The sequence below is a fragment of the Pseudopodoces humilis genome, chromosome 23, assembly GCF_049639895.1.
Source record: "Pseudopodoces humilis isolate 2021_Gansu_Grassland_sample_001 chromosome 23, ASM4963989v1, whole genome shotgun sequence".
NCBI lineage: Eukaryota > Metazoa > Chordata > Aves > Passeriformes > Paridae > Pseudopodoces > Pseudopodoces humilis.
In genome coordinates, this window is record NC_142222.1 from 8556259 (window position 1) to 8577213 (window position 20955).

At 45.5% G+C, this 20955-nt stretch overlaps 1 protein-coding gene across 6 annotated transcripts in view; it reads left to right on the forward strand.

Annotated features, from left to right (window-relative positions):
• Positions 1-20955, forward strand: part of AUTS2 (activator of transcription and developmental regulator AUTS2) — a 663646-nt gene that overhangs the window by 121093 nt on the left and 521598 nt on the right. The gene's annotated exons all lie outside the window — the stretch shown is intronic.

Consider the following 20955-nt stretch of genomic DNA (forward strand, 5'->3'; position numbering starts at 1 on the left):
GAGCTCATCTGTCTAGAGGAAAGGAAGGCAGGGTAGTGGAGACTGGATTCTCTTTCTGTCTGTCTTTTGATCCTCCTGTGTAAGTTGAAGGTTTTAGAAATTATGAAAAGCTTCATGCAGGGTGAATACCTTCAGAGGAGACTGAACCTGCAGAACTAAGTTCCATCTCCACGGTTCTCTCACCTCAGCTCAAGGCTGGGGTATGAAATCCCATCACACTGATCAACATGGCCAAAAGAGCAAGATGAGGGTGGAAGTGGGTTGACTTCTGCACGTTTTCAAAGCCTTGTTTCAAACTCGCCCTTAACAGCTTTTAGGAGAGCCTCTCAACTGGAGAATGTAATGCTGATTGAAACAGCTTTTGTGATGCTGGGGTTTGAGGCACACAGTAAGCTGCTCTGCTCTGTAAGTGGCCAAAAAATAGCTAGTACCTGGCATGGTGATGTGGTGCATTTAATCCTCCTGATTAAAAAATGTTATCCTTTGCCTTTAGTCTTTCTGATAGGCAGCAATCACCTGTCACTCCTTTTTAGCATATCCCACACATTAAATGGATGCTTCAATTTTGATAGTAATAACAAGAACAGCTCTGCACTTAAATTGAGTCTGTGGTTTCCAAAACACTTAAGAAACTCACAGCTAATTCTGCCACTGTGTATTTAACTGTAATTTTACCTGGAAACCTACGGACTGACACTGGTAAAGCCTGTAGTCATAAATTGAGCTTCTGATGTAGACTCTGCTCTAAACTGATCAGTCAGGTTTTTTTTTTCTAGTAGAATAAATTGATGTTGAGCTGGGAATGAAACTCATTTCATGAGGAGTGTAGTTTTTTTATTCTAGCCTCTAAGAGTTACAGTCCTTCCACCCACAAGGTATCACTGGCTCTGTCTCAGTAGCAAATATTAACCCCCAGCAACATCACAGAGTAGTAGGAGGAAGGAAGCTCTTCCATCAGTCATTTTCCTTGCTTGAGTACAGGCTGCAGCCAGTTTAAAATAACCAGCCATTCCTTGTTATCTGCTTTAAACTGCTGGATCCAGCAGCCCCAAAGAACGAGGCCAAGTCTCGAGAACCTGCCTGTGCTGCCAAAGTTCCTGTGAGCAGCAGGGAGCAAAGAGTCCCTTCCTTCTGCAGCAGCATCAAAAGAGCTGCTGTGTCTAATGCTCTGTCTTGCAGCCTTCAGCCTCTGAATGTGAGATTCCCTTTATCATAATGCAGTAAATCATCCCAGAAACACGCACTTGGGGATGAAGAGGATTATGTTTTTGTTAGCGTCTGATTGCCTTTCTCAGCAATCCTCTCTCGGGCGTTAGAGCCACGGCTCTTTGCGAACGCTGTTGTTTTTGGGGCTGTCGGGTGCTGGATGGGAAGAACTGGTGTTGTTTTGTACCTCAGACCTGTTCAAAAGCAGCCTGACCATCTTCTGTCATGACAGTACAAAAGCTGTCACCCTCCAGAAGCACATCTAGCACTGAGCTGAGTGGGTGTTCTCACTCAGGAAGGTGTCGAGACACTAAGTTCAAGTCTGTGGGACTTGCTGTGAGGTTTCTGGGCAGTTTTGAAGCTCTGTACTACCACTTCCCCTCTGTACATCAGGGACAGAAGCAGCTCCTGTAGGCTGGAGAAAGAATTGGAGACAGTGAGCAAACTGTGGAACAGGGCTCACCAATCCTTCTGTCTCCACTGACCTCATGCCCCAAAGCTCTGTGTGGCTGGAGTGACCACACACCCATGTGGTGTGAGGAGGAGATGGTCCTGGCTCCTCAGGGAGCACTGGACAGGCCAGGGCCGCCCAGAAAGCCCTCTCTGGGCCGCCCAGAAAGCCCTCTCTGGGCCGCCCAGAAAGCCCTCTCTGGGCCGCCCAGAAAGCCCTCTCTGGGCTGCCCTGCTGTCCTGATCAGCTCTCACAGCAGCACTGCCCCAGCTGCTCCAGCTCAGACATGGGCACTGCTGGTGTCCTGCTGGTCCCAGCCCAGGCTGTCTCTGGCTTCTCCTGGACTTGGGAATTGAGGCTGCTGCTGCATTTTGTGAGGCCTGGCTGGAGTGGTGGGTTAGACTTGCCCAAGGCGCTCTCTTACACTGCAGCACATCTTACTTCAGTGATGGCACACCTCTAGAATACAATGATTTTTCTTTTGCTCTTTATTTGCCATGCCTGCTTTTTGGTCTTTTGGAAATGACCTTTGTTGCAGCTCAAGAGGCTAAAACACAATGATCCCAATCAGAACTGGAGCTATGCTAGTTAGCTGAAGATTTTCATGTTTTCTCTAAGCTCTTCTCTTTCTAACAGTTTTCCTCATCGAGGCCCAGCAGTTAGATTAACCATCATCATAGTTTGCCCCAGTTAGAGACTGGGGAGGAAGAACCATGGCAAACTGGTGTTTGTAATTGTGTGCTGAGCAATTACCCTTTGGGACACTGGTGCTGGAGGGGGAGGCAGGGCACAGAGGAGAGAGGCATGCTGCTGTAAACGTCCCTTTAATTGGGCTGCCTGCCACAGGAGGAGTTTGACACTCAAGAGGTTTGACCATCTGCTGGATGGGAGGCCTTCCTTTAGAGATGTTTAACTTTTTTTTTTTTTTTTAAAGCACACTGAAGAAGCATTACTGATTCCCATGTCATGAGGCTGTTAGACATGGAAAGCCTGGTGAAAACACTTGAGCAGAGGCTCTTGAAAGCAGAAAAGTGGTCTCAAGCAGTTTAACTGCTACTTAGAGCGTGCAGTTTGCTGTGGCACGTTCTCCTCCTGCCCCCAATCCAGCTGGGTTTCTGCAGGGAATTAGCTTAATGCTGAATGGGAAGACACATAAATAACCAAGCACAAGATTGTGCATAAAGCACAGTCTGAATGTGCATGTTTTGCTATATATGTGTGCATGTAACTGTAAATATTTGTGCAATAGCAATATAACCGTGGCATGCACAGTATTGGTGAAGAGGCTCAAAATAGACCAGCTTGTGTAGGAGTTGGGCTTTCCTAAGTTAAGCCTAAAAGTACCCAGGAACCAAACTCTTCATGTACCTGAAGAAATCCTGTGAAGTGCAGGAGGAGCTGTTTTACCTCTTTTAAAGAGATGAAAATTCATACTCTGTCACGCTTTCTCATCAGAAAGTCTGTTTTCACTTCCAAAAATACACAAGTAAGGCAGGAACGCATTCATACTTAGATTTTGTATATTTTGTCATGGCTGTGTAACTTCTCTTTAAGATAAAGTCACAGAATGCCTTGGACTGGAGAGGATCTTGAAGGTGATCTCACTCCATCCCCCGTGCTGCCCATGCTGGGGGACCAGCCCAGGGCACAGGGGGTTTCTGGGTGCCAGCACAGGGCCAGGGCATCTTGAATTTCTGTCCATCAATATCCTGAAGTCCTTCTCCTCCATCCATGCTCCACCTGCCTGTTCTTGTGCCTGGCACTGCCCTGGCCCAGGTGCCATGGTTTCCTGGAGGATCTGTCTCACAGAGGTGAGACTGACCTGCCTGTACTTCCTCACCTCTTCTTCATTTTCTCTTTTTTTTTTTCCCAGAACTCTGTTTCTCCTTTTTCAGTCAGAGGGAATGTCACTAGGCTGTCATGACTTCTCAAATATGATTTATATGCATTATTTATTCTTCTTTTTCCCTCATCAGCAGGATTTACAGTGAAGCAACGTGCATGCACACTGAATTATCTTTTGCTGTTCTTTGGTTTTGCTTTTGTTTGTTTGTGTTTTGCTTGTTGGATTTGTTTGTTTGTTTCAATGCAGGAAGTGGGCCTGGTACCAGTTATTGCTGAGAGCAGGCAGTCAGCATTCTCATTTCTTGTGATTTTAACAAACTGGCAGCCTGGGCTGTGAAAGGGGGAGTGAGGCATCATAAAGAAGAGGAACTTTCCAGAGGGAAAGGAATTGAGGCAGCCAAGTCAGTGGAGCATGCAGAGTCTGAGTTAATTGCTGTGTTTTAGGTGTAAGAAAGTGTTTAGTGTAATTTTAGAACTGAGCAGCACATTCATGTGGGTCCAGGAGCGTGTCAGGCTCCTCCAGAGCCTCCCCTTTCCCTGACTGCAGCTACACTGTGTGACTTTTCTATGATTAGGGTTATTTGTGTCTATAGGATTTACAGTAACACAGCCCTGATCTCTGACAGGATTCCTCAGAGCTATTGCAATTTGTTTTGAAAAGGAAATAGTTATTTGTAGTGGCCTCAGTTTTGATAGCTGAAGGTTTCCTATGGTTGTAGTAATTTAGAAGACTAAGCTTTTGTGTGCTGGTGTGAGACTCCCTGGCTTAGAAGTCTTTTTTGCATCTGGAATTTAAAGGTGAAATACTCCTGCCTGTCTCTGTTGTTCTCCTCCATGCTGTCAACAGGGCTCCTGCTCGCAGTGTTCTTTGTTGCTGCCTTAAAAAAAAAAAAATCAAGGAAGAGGAGAGCAATCATATTTAATAATGCAATTACAATCAGGGGAAGATGTTTATCCTGTAAGATTCCAACTGCTGGAAAAGCCCTAGGGCATTCTGGGAAATGAGATGCAAATATCCAGGATTACCTCTTCCTAAAAATACCAGAATCAAACAGCAACAACAATCGTTGCTCTGAGCAGTGTATTAAGTGATTAGTCTGTTATTGCCTGCGAGAAGCTTTGGGTTCTGCAGCCAAAGGATGAGTCCAAAGCAAACACAGTGACAGGAGAGGGACGTGGGGCTGACCCTGCTCTGTTCTCTGTGCTGCAAAATCAGCATTCACCAGTTTGGCAGCCACAGCTGGAGCCTTCTTATAGGGAGAAGCTCTGAGAAGAAAAGAAACCACATCTCGTTTTTCTCTGTAATCCAAAGTCTCTTGGTGTGGCTGGTGGCAGTTTGTAAATGAGGACACATCTTGGTGATGCTTTGTGATTGAATTCATTTGCAGAGTCCTAACTCCTTCTCGAAGCTGGCCATGAGAATTATTATTATTCATGGGGTGAAAGTTTTGAAGGCTCTTCAGCTGTGGTGCAGCAGCAGCAGCAATGCATCCCATGCAACGCTGGGTGCACCCTGTTTCTGTTTGCTGGTTCCCAGGCAGAGTTAACCCCACTGTCAGCTCCAGGGTGACAACAGTTGTATTCTATATTTAAAGTAAGATCAAATGTCAAACATAACCACTGCAAGAACTAGTCTGAATTTGATTTCAGAAAAATGTTAGCTGTGAAAATCTTGATGTTGGTTATCTAGATTTACAGCTTTATTGAATCTGAGTTAAATTACAGACCTATGTTGCTAAGCACATGAACTAGGGCCAAAACATGCTTTTCAGTTAATTAGATAAAACAAAAATAATTTCATGTGGTACTGAGCTGAACTGTCTATCCAAACTGAATTTACACATTTAAATCCACTTCTACTGGAAACAAAGGATTCAAACATCCATTTTCCTCTAAGTGCTCATTAACAAGGCCATGGTCACAGTACTTTCCATTTCATATGCTGGAATTCAAGCAGAGAGATTAAAGATTATTTGGAATTAATTTTTAAAAAAACTTTAAAATACATATTTGAAGATGTTCTAATGCTTCTCTTCTACCAAATTGCTGTGATTTTTTGGAGATGACTTCAGAAGATAAGCTTGGCTTTTCTCTCTGACTCATTTGAACCATAAGTGTGTGTAAATACTCGTGGCTGCTGGTGCTGTAATAGGTTAAGGGTTTACCCTGCTCCAGGGCAAGGAAATTGTTGTTGCTCTTGGTTGGAACAGCCTGGGGTTCTCAGCAGCATGGGATGCAATGGCACTGTCACATTTAGTGCCTGCCCAGGGTCTCTGCCTGGTGTCCTTTGTTGTAGCTGCATCCCTGAGCTAATAGAAAATTTGTCCTCCTGCATGTTCTTCAATGTGTGAAAGCTGCAGAGCAGCTTGGAATAATCTCCACTCCCATTATTTAGCTGCATAAAATACCTTGAAGGCAAATAGCACATCTATAAATTAAGCTTCTGAAGTGTTGGTCAGGTTACTCAGGGAGTTTTTGACAGTGAGATTATTGACGGTGTAAAGTGATAGTTCTGCTCTTGAAAAGCTCATTCTCCCAACACAAATCACAGCACTGCCAGGATTTATTGAACTGCCTGATGGAGAGGCACCGTACAAACCTCTATTAGTCCCTTTCCTCAGCTTTGCCATCACGAGGCTTTAAATAATTGTATTTGAAAGAAATGTCAGAGTGACAGAATTGGGTGCAGAAGGCCATAGATATTCCCACTCCACCCCACCCCTGTTCTTTCTCTCTTGCTCTCTCCATTATTTGATAATTTCAGAGGGAGAGGGTTTCCCCAGCTGCATAATTGGAAGGTTTTGAGACATTGTGTCTGCTACTTTAGGCAGAGCCTTGGTTATGCTGCACAAATGGGAATTCCCAGCTTCATGCAGATCTGTTCAGACAGCCAGGGATGCTCCTGCCAGGGTCGGGGCTGCCTTGGAGGGTGCAGAAGCAACTCTGAGAAGAGCAAAACCATGCCTCACTGCAGCTCCTTTTCCTTCACTTCTGCCCCATTTCTCATACGCCGTCTTGGTGTGAATTTCAGTTCCAGGACATACCTGCTAAGATTTTGACTCCAGAGTGTTTCTCTTGTAGCTTCTTTGCCATCCCAGCCAGCCCCGAGCAGTGAGGAGCCTGTAAACACGTGGTTTGTAAGCCTATTACAAGCTTCCCCTATTCTAATACAATTAGTCAGCACTGACTCATTTGTTTCGTGGAGGCAAATGGAGCAGATTCAGGGATTTGTTTATTTGGATGTACCAATTTGTTGCACAGTCTAACTTGTTTCAGGAAAGGCAGTTCCTGCTCTTCTGCTGCCTTCCCTTTTGCTGGGGGACTGCAGCCTGCATTTGCAAAATCCTGCTTTCCACCAGCATTATCCAGCTTGCCTTTGCAAAGGAAATAATGTTAAATGGAGCTTTTTATTGAATACAAACCTTTTCCATATAACTCCAGAGAGTTAAATGTGGCACAGAATGTAAATTCTGAACCGTTCTCTGTAGGATGTCCCTCTCACTTCCATCTTGAGGTAATTATGTCAAAATACATGCCACTGCTCCCAAGGACTGCGGGTCCAGCTAGTACTTAGTGTCTGAATTAATGTTTGGAATTGTTGCTGCTTTCTTTGTAATGGAGACGAGAGCCCAGCTGGTTTGGGTTATTGGTAATGGATTCCAGTGCTCTGAAATCATTCACTCAAATCCAGCTCCAGTCTGTAGTAACCCAAAGTAATTATTATTTGATTGCTACCCACTGATGGAAACTGAGCTGGTCATCCCAGCCTGGGTGGACAGATGTCCAAGTTAAACAGCACCAGCTTAACTACTGCCAGTGGCTCTTTGAAAGTCTGTAAAGGATATTGCTGAAGACACTTAGATAAATTGGGTTGAGAGTTTTTCTTGCTTGTTGTTTAAGTGGAGAAAGAGATCCAGAATGGAAATCCAGGAGAGCCTCTGAGGACTCTTACCTGAAAATGGATTCTCTGGGGTCATGGCTGAGGAGAGCAGAGTGGGAGGAAAAAGCTTATTGTCTCTTTTCTCTCTTGTATCTTGTGCTGGGGCAGTGTCTCTAAGGCAGTGTGCTAATGTCACAGCAGCTTGTGCATGAGCATGAAAAGGATTTTGCTTTTTAACTCTGTCAGGGATGCTGGGTATGTTTTCTTGGAAGCTGTTTCTGTATTTAGCCTGGAAGTGCTTTAAAAGGGGAGATTAAAAACCACCACACTTTGAAGTAATTTGTAGGGTTTGTTCCTTTTTTTATTACTTTTGATAACACGGAATTACTGGTTGGGCGAGTGTGGCAGCAAGAAATTTTGGCCATGCAAAAGGCCTTTAGAACGTCAAAAAACCCATTTGTGTTCACACAAAACATTATGTAGGTGCATCATAAATGGTCACATAACTCTCACAGTGCTCTTCTGGGGCACTTTCCACTCTGAAATTTCCTCAGCTGAGCAGGGATGGTTCTCCCTGTGTGCTGGGAGATGTGAATGTGTGACTGCACTGCCTGCAGACCTGCTCGTCACATGTGAATATTGCCATCACCTGACAAAAGCAATATGAAACAAATGCGTTTGTGGCACATCTTTCATCACATAGCTGGGAGACACAAAATCTCTTGACCTTTTTAGCAGTCTTTTGAGGCAGAGGATGTGCTTTGCTTGATGTGAAGGTTCTTTTCCTGCTGCTGGAAGAGAAATGCTATTGTCAGCTGAACTTTTGGCTGTGACTGAAGGTCTTCCTTTACTGTCTTTTCTCTCTGAGGCTTGGCTCTTGGCCATGCAGTTGCACTCCCTTTGCTTGCTCTGACTCTTGTCCTCTCTGGATTGTCAGAAATCGAGCCAAAGCCACTTCTCCATTCCTTGTGCTGGAGTTGAGGTTGTGAAGTGTCTCGAGAGCTTTTGCAGGGCAGTTCTTTCCTTCGTGGGCACTCAGGTGAGTGCTCACCCACATCTCCTGACTTGGGGACAGCCTCAAGTGTCCTTCACCCTGCACCTGCCCTTCCCAGGGAGGTGGAGGCTGTGGAGAACCCTTGCAGGAGTTGGACACTTCCTGTATTATTGGTAATAAACAGTGAAAATAATGCTGGAGTGTTTGTCTGAGGGGTGGGACAAACCTTCAGGGCATTTCCCTGTGAACCATAGAGGATTAAAGGGTGTGAAGAAAAACTTCACAAAGTACCATACACTACTGCAGTTCTCCCTCCCAAAACCAATTTTATGTTCCAAAGGAAACAAGCTTCAAATGAACTGGCTTGATTGGCTGATTTGCTGTTGTGAATTAAGCTGGTGTTACACTCCACTTGAAATTCCCAGTTGTACTAAAGCTAACTGGTGATGTTAGCACTGGAATTTAGGCTTGAAGTCTCTACATGCATTAGTATAAACTTCCAAGGACCGTGTGGTCATTCAGAAAAATCTCAGCACTTAGCAGCATATGAGTCAACCAGCCTGTGAGGGAGGAGTAAAATGAGTAAAATTCAAGTATTTTGTTCCCAGACCAGTGATCTGTGCTACTGAAATGGGATCTCAGTTCCTTGACCCTGAAAACAGCAGCAACAACAGGAGAAATAAATGCTGTAAACAGCTCTATAATGAAACCTCTCAGACAGCCTGTCAGCATGTGCTGATCTTTTGCCTTCACTTGCTGCTATGGCAAATTAGGTTGACCTTTCCTTGGTAGCATCTTAAAAAAAAAAAAAAGGGGGGGGGTGGTTTGGGAAAAAAAAGGTGCTAGGATTTAGAAAAGAACCAAAGGGAATTAGGTGTATCCAGTGCTTATTGAAATTCAGCTGAAGTTGGGCATTTAACACTCATGGCTGCCTTTCAGAATCACACCCTCTGTAAATTATACCCTGCCCTAGGGGTGGTGAGAGTCCCGGGGCTGACGGTGTAGGACTGTAATTTAACCAAATTATGAGATATACTCGAGAAGCTGGAATTGATACTTTGCACAAGTTAGATTAGAGAGGCACTGGCATGTGAATTAACAGCAAGAGCTGGTAAATAAAGTTGGAGGGATTGCTGCTCTGTGCTTTCTGCCTCTCTCCAGAAATCGCTCGGTGGAGACCGAGAGCCCTTCCAGGGGCTCCTCCATCACACCTCACATTTCTCATCTGGCAGTCACAGCTTCCCAAGGTCCCAGCCCATCCTGCCTTAGATTTTCCAGCTGTCAGGTATCTTTCCATAGCTTACCAGATGATTTCTGCCCCCCTCCCTGCCAGTGGTGGTACCTGGGACAGGACTGAGGTGAGAACACCCAGAACGGCAGCAGGGGCTCCAGGCTGTTGTGCTGGATGCCAACAGCATTTATCCCCCGTGTTTTTACAGTGCATCCTTTAAAGGAGGACGTTACTCTGCACTGATGGAACATTTCTCCTGGTGCAGCTGTAATTAGGACTGATGAGCATCCTTGGGGTCCTGCCTGGCTCTCATTTAAATCAGCAGGAGCAGAGCTGCTCCCCTTCAAACAGAGCTGCAGTGATGGATTCGGTTGTTTTCCCTTCCCTTAACGACAAAGGAGGAGCGAGAAAGATAATGTTGTGGTGAGGGGAGGAGTATTTGTCTTGGAACAATGATGAAGATAAAGATGGACAAGCAAGGCAATTTGTGAGTTTTATCCTCTATCCCATTTAATGGGCTGCAGTTATATAAAGAAATGGAGATCTCAGTTAATCTTTATCCTGTGTCCTTCTTTAGGAACACAGTTACTCCAAATTAAATTAGCCTTTTGCCTCTTGCTGGAAATGATGGGGTTTCTTTGGCATCCTTGTTTATTTTTCATTGATCTAGAGAAAAAGAATTTCTCTCCCATCTCCCCTCGGGATGTTAAAAATAAAGGGATCACCTTTCTGTTTTCAGCTGTCATGGCCTAAAAAAGTATAGAAATGAGGAATAAATTCACCATGGTTTGAAGAAATCCTCTTCAAAAAACCAATGGGGAACATGACAGAGTTAGAAGACCTCTCCCTCAGAAGAAGAGTAATATATATTTTATTCTCTTATTAATATTTCATTGGCAAGAAGGTCAAAATCTACATTTAAATGGAAATATTTAAAAAGCAGAAGCATAATATTTGACTATCTGGAGCTTTTATGGGTTAGAGAAAACCAGAGGCTCGAACACATTGGTTCAAAATTCATGGGGTGGGCTGGGAATTCCTTGTGTAATTTATACAGCAAAGGAATCCTCCATTTGCCTCCATCGACACCTCCAATAAAGGGTTTATGTTCCTAATACAAAGCTCCCTTTTAATTTAAAAATCCTTTTAAGTATGTCATGTCAGCTCGAGTCTTTAGATGAGATAGTCTGTCAGTGCTCAGAATATTATCTGGGTAGATGGAGCAATCCATGGCTCGTGAGGATGCTGGGTTGTTTCTGCCAGGGCTGGGCAGATGCAGAGCTGCTGTGTGTGGTGTCAGCAGGGGAACTGAATCCCTGAGGGACTGAATCCCTGAGGGACTGAATCCCTGAGGGACTGAATCCCTGAGGGACTGAATCCCTGAGGGACTGAATCCCTGAGGGACTGAATCCCTGAGGGACTGAATCCCTGAGGGACTGAATCCCTGAGGGACTGAATCCCTGAGGGACTGAATCCCTGAGGGACTGAATCCCTGAGGGACTGAATCCCTGAGGGACTGAATCCCTGAGGGACTGAATCCCTGAGGGACTGAATCCCTGAGGGACTGAATCCCTGAGGGACTGAATCCCTGAGGGACTGAATCCCTGAGGGACTGAATCCCTGAGGGACTGAATCCCTGAGGGACTGAATCCCTGAGGGACTGAATCCCTGAGGGACTGAATCCCTGAGGGACTGAATCCCTGAGGGACTGAATCCCTGAGGGACTGAGAGGGACTGAGGGTCCCAGCACTACCTCTGCTCCCACTGGAGCTGTTCTCTCCCCACAGCAGCCACTGCAGATCCCATTTGGGTTAGGGGAAAATCTGGGTGGCTTTGAGAGTGAAACCTGTGTGCATGGGAGGATCCTGCAGGTCTCTTCATGTGAAGATGTGATGTGAAGGGGCTGGGATGGCTCCTGCCTTGTGCTCAGGCTGATCTCAAACACATTTGTTTGCCAGTCCCAGCAGTTTTGGCTGTTAACATGAGTCAGGGCGTGAGATTCCCCAGCTGTGGAAGTTGTGCCACTAACCTTAGGTGTGCTGACTCAGAGAAAAGGAAATTGAAAGCCCAGTGGCTGTTTTCCTAATCAATTGGTAAGAGATGGAATTTATCTTCTGCCCAGCAGGGAAATGCCCATGGCCACACCCTGCAATATCAGAGTCCAGCATCTCTGTGGGTGACAAGGACAGTGGGATGGAGGGCACCTCCAGCAGATTTGCTGATGACACTGAGCTGTGTGGGGCAGTCACACAGAGGGAAGGGATGGCTCCAGAGGCACCTGGACAGGTGGGACTGTGTGAACTTCACGGAGTTCAGCAAAGCCAAGTGCAAACTCCTGCACCTGGGCCATCCCAGGCACACCCAGAGGCTGGGCAGAGAGGTGGTGGAGAGCAGCCCTGGGACAAGGGCTGGGGGGTGATGGGTGATGGAAAACCTCACCCTGAGCCCTCAGGGAGTGATCCCAGCCCAGAAACCACCGGAGTCCTGGGCTGCATCCAAAGGAGCGTGGGCAGCAGGTCAGGGGAGTGGCTCAGTCCTTCCCTTTGCTCTTGTCAGCCCCCAGCTGGAGCCCTGTGCACAGTTCTGGTGTCCCAAAATAGGAAACACATGGAACTGCTGGAGCAAGTGCAGAGGGGACCATGAGGTTGGTGAGAGGACTGGAGCACCTCCCCGATGGAGACAGGCTGAGGGAGGTGGGGCAGTTCAGCCTGGAGAAGAGAAGGTTGTGTGGAGACCTCACAGCAGCTCCCAGGGTCTGAACGGGCTGCAGGGAAGCCAGAGAGGGACTTTGCATCAGGAACTGCAGGGACAGGGCAAGGGGCCACGGGGACTAAGTAAAAGAGGGAGAATTCAGGATAATTTCAGGCATTAGTAAGAAATTCTCCCCTGTGAGGGTGGTGAGACTGGCACAGGTTGCTCAGGGAGGCTGTGGATGTCCCAGTGCTGACCAGGCTGGATAAGGCTTTGAGCAGCCGGCTTTAGTGGGAAGTGTCCCTGCCCATGGCACAGAGGGTTGTGATCAGAGGATCTTTGAGGTCCATCCCAAGCCTTTAACATTCTGTGATCCCATGAGAGAGCTGGGATGGCATCGCTGTGCCCATGGCCACCCCTGGGGCCAGGAACTGCTGCTGCTCTCTAATGGGCACATCATTCCCTGCCTGTCATGAGCAGGGACTTGAGGAATCTCTGGCTTTGGGGACACTTGGCTCGGGCAGCCCAGCAGAGACAGCTCTGAAAAACTGGCCCAGCTCAGTGGCAGGCATGGTATTGATCCCTGGCAGTGTTTGACACAGCCTGTCTGTAAATGTGCTGCCTGTGGCTCCAGGAGCAGCTGTGGGAGCAGTGTGCTCTGCACAGGAGTGATAACATTGATTCCTCACCGGGAAACAATATTTGATCGAGCCTCACAGCTGGGCAGAAGCTTGCTTTGGGTTTTTCTTGTGTTTTGGTTTGTTCTTGTGGGTTGTTTTTTGTTGTTTGTTTTGTTTTTTTTTAAATCAGCATTATAGTGACTAGCAGCAGCTCACTGAGTATTTGTGCAGTTTGGGAAGACTTGCTTGCTTTGCCACCAGCAATCCCCTGCACACCTGAGCCTCCCAGAAATCCAGGTAATTGTTGGAAATGATCCAGGGGAGCTCAGTGCTAGAGAGAAAGCAACAGAGAGATGCTGTGCTGCTGCTTGACAGACTTGTAACCAGATTCCAGTTTGTGCTGCATTGCCCCTCCGTGTAACCCTATTAAGAAGCTGTAAATAGTAATATAAATGATGTTACAGTCATTTGTTTTGATGTATCTGAGCCTTTAATAAATCAGCTGTAGCTTGGCTAATAGGAATATGAGAGGATGGTGCTTGTTGCCAGCAGCTGCTAGTAAATTACAATGCAGTCATCTGTTTTACAAGGAAATTAAATGTTTGTTCTCTTGCTCCCTCTCCCTCTCGCATATTTTAGAGCATCAGGATTGTTCAGGAGCCCCTGTGTTCTGCTAGGCATCCTTTTTGATCCTGTTGCATGTGGCTGGGGTGGCAGGGAAAGCATCTGCAGGGAGATGGGAGTCACTGCAGTGTGTCAGTCCTGTATTCCAGCATTGCTCTGAGTTCATCCCCCAAAACAGGAGATGGTGTTTGATTTCACTTGGGGAAATCTCCTTTGTGGGTTGGATCTGCTACACAGCCGCAGAGCTGAGCTAAGCAATGATTTTGGTGCTGGGCTGGTGGGTGTGTGTTTGCACCAGCCTGGCTGAGGTTTGTTCAGGGTTAGTCTGGAATGGGCTCAGGGCTGCTGATAGATCTGGCCTTTGGATGTGTCCATCCAAGCTAATTACACCAATTCATCTCCAGGATCCAAGTGCTTGAAGCTGTAGTAGCTTGGGATAAAGTTTTAAGGGCTGATGGTTTTACCAAGATCTCTGCTTGTAACTGGAGGAGTCAAAGAAATTATCAGACCCCAGAGAAGCTTCTTGTCATGGCTTGGAGGCTTTTCATCAGCCCCTGTCTACCAGGAAGCTCTGGTAGAGCCACAGCCACCCTCTGTGCTCCATCCTTGTGCTGCACGCTCCTGTGAAGGAGTTCTGAGGAAAGTTTCATGTTTCAGGATGAAAAATTAATCCCATCTTTCAGTGCTCTACTTATCTCCCCATAAACACATAAATGTGGTCTGGGGCTTGAAACTTATCTGAGTTACTCAAAGAAGTGCTTAGAATTCTATTAAAAACTTCTGATTTCTGTATTTGGTGAAAGGCAGGTTTGGCTGTGTTCTTTATCTCCTAAAGTATTTCCATACTGTAACATGGTGATTGTTTCTTCCGTCTCTCACTGCAGCTGTGCAATAATTCACGTCTCCAGACCCAAAATGATGTCAGTTTTGCCAAATATTGCAATTAAAATGCAACATAGAAGCTGTGTTCTCTCTGTTTCCCAAATTCTTTTCCTGGCTCTCAGCTGCACCCACGTTCCCTGGCGTGAGCAGGAGGCAGCTCCATCCTTCTGGAGCTGTTGGTGTCAACAAAAATTGTCCTTTGGCAAGGAAGGGAATCTGAGCAAGGCTTTTGTGGGGAGCTGAAGCAGTGTTCCCAGTGTCTGCAGCTGCAGGAGATGCTCCCATGCACAGCTTTGGTTTAACAGGAGCAGCTGGCTCACCCTGTGTCTGTCCAAGGCTCCAGGGAGGAGCTGTGCTGGGCACCTTCCTGCAGGTGAACACCAGCTCTGCTCTCAGTTTGTGCCCTGTGTGTGCAATCCAAGGATAACATCACAAATCTATGCAGTTTTATCGTGATTTAAAGGAGAAATGACTGTGCTGGATGACATAGATACTGTTCCTTGTAGACTGGTTATTAATGTTTGGTTGATTATGTCTTGTGGTCTGTCATAGAAGAACCTTGTTGGTTTCTGAGGGTGATTTCATGCAAGGTTGCACTTTGTAATACGTTTGAGGTCTGATTTGGAGAAATAAACTGTCTTATATTAGCCTGAGTAGGGCTTTTGTCAACTCCCAAACATAGTTTGTGTGGAAGGGGATATTGCCTGACAATGTCTGCCCTGAATGCTTGATTTAGTGACCACTTAAATCCATGCTGTGGTTTATTATTGTTATTGTTAAATTTCTATTTAAAGAGTAAATGTATTGCTGTCAGTCAAGACAGAACCAGGAACACATTCAGGCACATGTTTGTGTCATGTTGAACACAGTGACCTCTGACAATACATATGTGCTTGTTGCTGATACCCCTTGAAGGCAAAAATCCAGATATGAAAAATGATTTATTAATAAATAGCAGTTGAATTTGAAAGGGGCAGCTATTTCTGGGGCAGCTCTCTGGCAGAGGCTGTCTCAGGTCCCTGCTGGAGTCCTGCACAGAGCAGGGGGACAGAACAACTCTCAGAGCACAGGTTTGGGTTTTTTGCACTGCTCAGCTTGGTTCTGCATCCTCAAACCTCAACCTGCTTTGCTGGCATGGGGCTGGGGCTGATTCTTTACTGAGACTTGTCACTGCATGGTCTGAGATGTGATTCCCAGCTTTTACCCTGCCCAGTGTAAAGAGAATATTGTTACACTGAAATCTCCTGGAGGCAGGTAATGGTTTGCTCCAAGTCCAAAATCAAGAGAGATTTTTACACAAGTCTTTTCTCCAATAGCAGCCTCAGTTAAATGTTATTGATGACGTGAGACACATTGCATTTCCTCCTGTAAAACTCATTGTCTCAGCAAGGTATCCCAGAGTGGGTCCCTCTCCTGTGCAAGCTCCCCGTGGTTTGGCTGACTTGCTGATGCTCTCCAGACACTTTATGAGCTCTGCCACAAATTGATAAGGGTGAATTAAAATGTCTGTATTTCATACTTCCAGGGACCTGTGTTTTCTATTAAAAAGCCCAAGGAGTGTGGGCTGTGGTTTCTGAGGAGGAAAGCCTGAGCTATGGATTCTGGCTGGGAAGAGCTCCCTGGGACAGAGACACGCAAAGAGCCGTGTGCTGCGTGTCTGGCTCCAGGGATCTGTGTGGAAGGAGAATTCCTGCCTGGGAGCTTTTCCTTCTGCTGCCAGCAGGAATCTGCAAGGTGCCAATAACACCAAGGGTGTGATTTGATCCCTCTGTGAGCCATTGGCTTAAGAATTGGACTCGATCCTTGTGGATCCCTTCAAACTCAGGATATTCTGTGACTCCGTGAAAGTGTGAAGCTATGAGCGTCTGTATTGTTAATAATAATAATTATTGTGATGATAATAATGAAGACAATCTATAATTGGGCATTAAACCTCTCAACAGAAATGTAAAATATCTCACCCATGGCTTCTGGATATTTGTAAGGGATGTACAAGCACCTGGGCAAGGGGCACAATGTGGGGTAGAAGAGTTGTCTCGTGGTGCCCTGTGCCATCTCCAGGGCTCTGCAGGCACCTGGTGAGAGTGCTGAGCACAGGGAGCTTGGGACAGTGCCATGCTGTGCTTCTGTGCCTGGTATTTGTGTGTCTGTGTTGTACTCAGGTTTCTCAGGGTCGCTGTTGCCCCCTGCTCCATCCCCTGCTCCTCCAGCCTGGGCTCTGAGGCCCAGCAGGTTGTCACTGGAGCCCATGGGAACTGTGAAATACCAAACCACAAAACCTCTTTGTGAGTGCATCTTTGGGCTTTGGTAGCTCTGTCTCAGTCTCTGAATTCCAGGAGGTTTTCCTCAGTGCGTGGTGCCTGGCAGCAGCGCAGGGTGGTCAGGAAATGCCATGGGAAACACTGGGATAAGGAGCACGTGTTCCTGGGAGTGTTAGTGCACTCTGCCAGCCCTGGAAACGGCCTCTGTCAGCTGCAGATGATCTGCAAATAGTATCTCTAGATGATCTGAGCAAAAACTCAACCTCTGCTGAAAAGAGCAACGTCTCCATAAACAGGGATGCTCTCTGGCAGCTGCAGTGAACTGGGATGACTGACTGATGATCAGTGCTGCACAGATTAATGATGTCAGGTAAATGGGATTAGAATTACATTCTTGGAGTAGTTCAGGTTGCAGCACTTTCAATTTGTGTTAATTTCAGGTCAAAGTAACTTTCCCCTGTGCTGGTGCCAAGGGGCAGAGAATCAGAAGCCAATCTCTGGCACCCCAGTTCTTCATGCATCCTGTGTTCCAGACAGATTGCTCAGAATAGTTCTTCCATGAGCTTGAATAAATCAGACTTAATGTATGAAGACTTGAAATGCATTTTCAAGGCAGTAGGGATATATATTTTGTAACAGATGCCACACAAATGCCTTGTGTCCTGTAAAAATATATAGACATTTTGAATGTGATGGGAAGTTGCAATTTATAAGAACATCAAGATTCTTCAAGCCAAAAAGCTACAGACAGTTGTAAGAAAGATTGTCTTGTCTGTCAGTGCAAATGCTATTATACAACTGAATCATAACTGGCTGCACTTGACTGGCTGCATCTGAACTTCTGTCAGCTGTTACAGACAACTCCATTCTCTTTGCAGGGTTTTTTTCCTTCCCCCAGGAGCTCAGCTGAGCTGCCTCTCCTGCACAGATCTCTGCTATGGCTGGAGCATTTCATTTAGATATTTAAGGTGTTTTCTGCATTAAGACTCAGCCCCATATCCAGAGCCAGCCAAGACATCAGTGGAGCTGGCAGGGCTTTGAAATACCAGCTGGATTTTAAACATCACACCAGCCAACTGACTCCTCAAGGTTCTTCCTTGGAATCTTACTTTTTATTGCAAATTAGCCCATCAAAGCCATCCAGAAGCAGCTGCCCTGCAGTGTATCTGTGCATTTAAATACAGGATACCCATCTGAACTTCAGTCATTACACTGGAGTAGTTTGGCTGAGCATTTTAAATATCATAAATCTTCATCACTGTAAAAATGCCATCTTTCTGTCATCCAAAAATCTGCCCTTTTCCCCCCTCTTCTTTACAGCAAGTGGTTACTTAAAGTCTACTATTACAGTGCCAAGGTTAGAGGGCTCAGCTGTATGACACGCTGGTGGTTAAATGCCAGGGATAACATGCTTTCAGAAATATTTTTGGAAATTTACTACATTCATAGTGTGGTTTAAATAATAAAAAAAAAGGTAGTTGTCAGCTAAAAGCAGAGCCTGCTTTGGGAAAGGGGTAAACTATGACAAAGTGTCAAAATATTGAAAAAAAAAAAAACCACAGACAAAAGTTCCTGTAAATTGCATTAAAAAGTTCATTGACAAATATTTGATATGTGTTTCGTGCTGTGTCAACATTAGTTGAGACTCCTGGTATGTTTACCTTTGGTAATACTGGGTTATTTTCCCCCTTAAGTGGGTGATTTATTTTTAATGAAACACTGTAAAATCCATTTTTAACTCCCAGGAAACGCTGTGGGTGTGACAGATGTGCAGTGCCCTGGTGAGGAGCTGCCAGCACCCCCAGGGATGCTCCCAGCAGGGATGGGGCGAGGGTGGGTGCTGAGCAGGATGAGGATGGAGCTCTGGAGCTCTGCTGGGAGTTCAGGGGAGGGGACAAATGGTTGTGGATGAGAAAACAGGAGAGTTAAGAGTGGATCAACCCTTAAATTCAGCTCCTGGCTCTTTCCCTGTAACCATTTTGCACATCAGGGAAGGTTCTTTCCCCAGAGGTTGCCCAGGCTCCCCAGGGAATGGTCCCAGCCGGAGGCTGCAGGAGCTGCCAGGGATGGCCAGGCTGGGATTCTTGGGGTGTCTGCAGAACCAGGAGTGAGACAGGATCATCCCTTCCAGTGGATATTCCATGATTGCCTGCCCTTGTCTCCTGGGAATTAGGCTTAAACCTTTCTTTTAGGGTTTTATTGTTCATTTCTATTTTTTCTCTCCACTTTTCTGGTGGCAAGCTCGGAAGGCTTCAGGTTATAAAGTTGTTACTGTACCACAAAATTAAATGGCAGTTTTGGCCCTGGACTTTTAAATCACCTGCAATTAGGGCACTCACATGCCATTTTTAGCAATATAGAATAGAGCTAATTCACACGGTGCTTTAACATAAATAATTTTTTAAAAGGCGCAGAACCGTGGCATTCATATTTAGCCCCTAGCATACACTAATTTGATCTGTCAAGTAGTGTTTGGAATTAGTGGAGCACAGAAATGCTGTTCATTGTCACAAGGCTTGTTTTAGCTTGGTCCTTAATTTTAAAAACTCTTTAATTTTCCGTGTTCTGATGAAAAGACGCTTTTTAATTCTGTGGTCATTATGCATCTAACACCAAAATATTTTACTCAGTGTCCATAAGGAAGAATTGCTAAGTGATAAATATTTTACTTTCATTAGGAAGACATTCATCAGAGTAGATTTTTAATGCTCTCATTTTCTTTCCCTGTAAAAGAGTTTATTATGCAGGTACAGACAAGTCTTTTGGTAACAACAGTGGGAATGGTTCTGGTTTTACTCAAATTTTATTAGCCTCTTTTTGAGAAATAATTCAGCAATAATCCTGCAGTAGCAAATAGCTGTGTAAGGGGCTGTGGTCTCCTGTGGGCTTATTATAGAGAGGGAGGTATTTCTTTCCCTGGCATTACCACATAGCTTAGTGCTGTTTCACTCCCAGAACACTGGAGAGTTTGTTCCTGATTTAAAGGTATTTGGTGCATTTAAATTTAGTGAATTGAATGGGTTTGAAAAGGTTCTGGCTTGAATTTGAGGAGATGCTTGGCTGCCTGTTGGCTGCTGCCACTGTTGAGTCTCTGTGCATGGGGTTCCCCATTCCCAGTGCTCAAAGGTGATAAATGCAAATATCAACATGTGATATTTTCCATTCACCCTGCCAAGCTGTAAACAAAGCTCTCTGCTGGAAACCATCCCTTTTCAATAATAAAATATTCAAGAGGCACACAGTGCTTTTCATTTTCCAGGTGAAATCGAGCTGAATCCTGCCTGTTAGCATAGCCCTGCTATGGGACACACTTCTTGTCCCAGAAGTTCTTTTTCCTTCAGAGGCATTTCCCCCAGGACAAGCAGAGCTCCTCTTCCTCAAGCCAGAAACGGGACTGCACTGAAGAGGGAATGATCTTGTTCTTTCGTTAATGTTTTTAATAATTAAAAATACCATTCTGTATTAGGAAGGAATAAAGAGTATTCCCAGCAAAATACTGAAATGAAAATTTTTCAAGTTATTCCCCATCCCAAAGTAGCTATTGCAGAAGCACAAAGAGAGCACAGAAACCCTCCAGCCCAAACCAGATTTAACTCTGGGCACCAATGGCTTGACTGAGAGCTGAAAACACAGAGTTGATTGAGTTTTTGGCCTGACTTGAACCTCATTCTCTAAAATCTTGGGTCTGTGTTTGTTGGGTTGAGGGCTGGTTATAGGGGGCATTTGTCTTTCTCTGGACATTTCTGTATTTAAATTCCCTGGCTATTTCCATGTGGGAAGTGGTTCCCTCCACTCTTGTTGGCCACTCACTGACTCCTCATGGGAACAGGGATTATCTTGTACTCACCTGGGGGAGATTTAAAAGAGAAAAAAAAGGTGAAGTATTTGTCTCTGAGTCAGGCAGAGAGGTGGATGGGACTGCAGAAATTGTTCTGGAAAGTGGGCAAAGGTCCCTGGTGGTCAGAGCCAGTCCTCCAAATTCCAGGCAGCTTGGCCTGAGCTTGTCCCATTCAGGGGCCACCTCCCATGGGAGATTTTGGTAAAGAAGAGCTTTTCCTGGCAAGTCCTGGATCAGATCTGTACTAACCCAAATTTCAGCAGCCTTTCTGCTGCTCCTATTGATGAGTGCTCTTGGCTGTTTCTGTCTCAGGGTAACACAGAATATTTTTATTATCGCAGCGTTATTTGGGCTCATCTAAACAGAGAAATTAGTGGGAATTAAAAAATAAGGCCTTTTGAATTTGAAATGGTATTTCTTACTTGATCATCT